The sequence below is a fragment of the Sprattus sprattus genome (genome assembly GCF_963457725.1).
Source record: "Sprattus sprattus genome assembly, chromosome: 1".
NCBI classification, from domain to species: domain Eukaryota; kingdom Metazoa; phylum Chordata; class Actinopteri; order Clupeiformes; family Clupeidae; genus Sprattus; species Sprattus sprattus.
The window spans coordinates 64,916,740-64,919,239 of NC_137920.1; positions in this window are offsets into that span (position 1 = coordinate 64,916,740).

A 2,500-nucleotide genomic window follows, 5' to 3' on the forward strand; every position below is an offset into this window, starting at 1 on the left:
TCGCGGCCCTTCTAGACGTTCCCAGGACAAAGATATACTAACAGCTTAAAACACTGAGCTCAGACAGCTTTAGCTTTGGCTCTACAAAGCTACTCAACATTTCCATAAATGGACCCAATGACAGGTTGTGAAAGAAATAAACAGTGTGTGAGAACATTATATAAAACACCACATCTGTAGCATAAGCTGGATTTCCAGAGAGTGGGTTGCTCCCCCGCCAGCGATGCTATGGCTACCGAGCCTTGGAGGCATTCGGTGGTGACGTGGTTGATTGTTGGATGAAAGCTATGGGCAAGGCTTGTTGAGACGAGCCGCTGTGGAACAGGGCATCTCCGTCCGTGGTGATGTGTCTCAGAGAGGCTGTGAGACGAGTCTGTTCACAGTTACTTGCAAAGAGCGGTGGATGTCGAGAGCATATTTTTTTTTAAATGTTGAGTCCTAAACACGGTGGATTTAAATAGACTGCACGTGCTTGAATTATAAATTTGATGCATTAAATAGAGCTCTTTCTGTCTTCAAAGTCAATCGATCCTCTCTCGCTCTCTCCATCACTCTTCTCTTCCAGTTTCGCTCGCTCGTTCTCTCTCTCTCTCACTGATAGGGCCACACACTGTGCTTTACTGAGCTTCTTCAGAGGGGCTGTTCTATTTACCTCACACAGCCCTGCCAGGGAGATTATGACGAGATGAACTCATTTTCTACAGAAGGCTCCAACTCACTCCCATTCCGCTCACACAATCTCCCCCTCGCTCTCTCTCTCCCACCCTCTCTTCCCTCTCTTCCGCCCCCCCGCTCTCCCTTTCTCTTCCCCCCTCCCTCCATCTCTGCCTCTCTCCCTCCATCTCTGCTTCTCTCTTCCTCCTTGCTCTCTCTCCCTCGGTCTCTCTCTCACTCTCTCCCTCGGTCTCTCTCTCACTAAGCTGATCTCATCAAATCATACTCCGCATGCAGAATGACGGTGCAAATTCTTAAGACCATCACCAAGGAAAATCTGTCAAATGTCCTTGAAGCCTAATGCAGAGAATGAGAGTGTGTGTGAGTGTGTGTGTGTGCGAGAGAAAGAGAGAGAGAGAGAGAGAGAGAGAGAGAGAGAGAGAGAGAAACCTGGGAAACCCCATGCCTGCTTCCTCACAGATGCCGTTTGCTGTTGGCGGAGCACCTCCAGTAGCAACCATGAATAATCCGAGCACACACCTAAAAAATCCCGGCTCAGGGAGGATGTGCTACGTGGCGCATTGTCAGGGTCATTTCCCCCGCTAACGTGGGCAAGGCGCTCTTTTGATGTGCAAGGAATGCTCTCTGGCAGAGGGGGGAATTGATTGAAATGGTGGAGGAGGATTGAGCTGTTAGCCACGGGGCATGGGAAAGACAGGGGTCAAAGCTAATGCTGGACAGATGTGGGCCTCCCCGTGCTCGGGCCTGCCTGCATATGGAGGGCAAATATGTCCCATGGATTATCCCCACAGCCTCGAGAAGATTTCTGAAGCCTAAGACTAGCTGTTTCCCACATTTTCACTCTTAGGGGGAGTGAACGCTGTCTGTTTAAAATTCAGAGTATATATTAAACAGGACCTCAGATTCAGTGCTTTCAGCTTTGTGGTGTTCAAAGTCTGTCCATCTGCGTCTGAAGGTTAATAAATCTGAGAGAATCCTCGAAGAATCCAGTCCCCACCCTGAGACTAAAACAGCACGTTATTACGTCAGCTTTCCATCCATCACTCTGTTATTACTGCTGTTTGAAAAGTTCGTGTCAAATATTTACACAGTCCAGAATTGCAAAGCCAATCCAAGCTACTCCGATCTATATTAGCCAAAAGCTCTCCTCATCTCTCCCCTGCTGCGCTCCAAGTGTCCCCACCCCCCTGGGTTCTGTCCGTGTATTCCCCCAACACTTCAGCCAAAGTGTTCCAGTGCTAGAGGCCACCGCTGAGTAAGAGCAGGTTTGTCTATACTGGATGAGCCTGTAAGTGTGTGTGTGGTTGCCCAGTGTTTAGGACAGTTGCCAGTGTGTCTGAGCCCTGGCTTAATCACACACACACACATACACACACACGAACACACACACACACACACACACCACACGGACACATCCACATCCATAGTCATACAGTGCCAGACTCATTATTGAGGTCCCTGTCTGGATTAGTTGTTAGTTTGTTTTATGTGGCACCCCACTTCTAACTAGATTTCAATGAAACCAATTTGCCAAACGAACAAATGTGAGAGAAACGAAACATCTACAAGACATGTCTGGTTGGAGCCCAAATGATAGGTGACATAGCACTGTGGTAGCACTGGCCTGACTCTGTAATGATCTATTGAACTGACCTCAGAACAGTTTGGATATTCTCCTCAGGTGGCCTCGCTGATAAATAACTCCAGGTTTATAACAGAGCTCATTATAATGGAGCTCAGAGATCCAGGTGAAGGCCAGACTGCTCATACATCACAAACTCGTCTAGCTGAATGGAGTGTGAGGGCTTTCGCTGACCGATGTGTG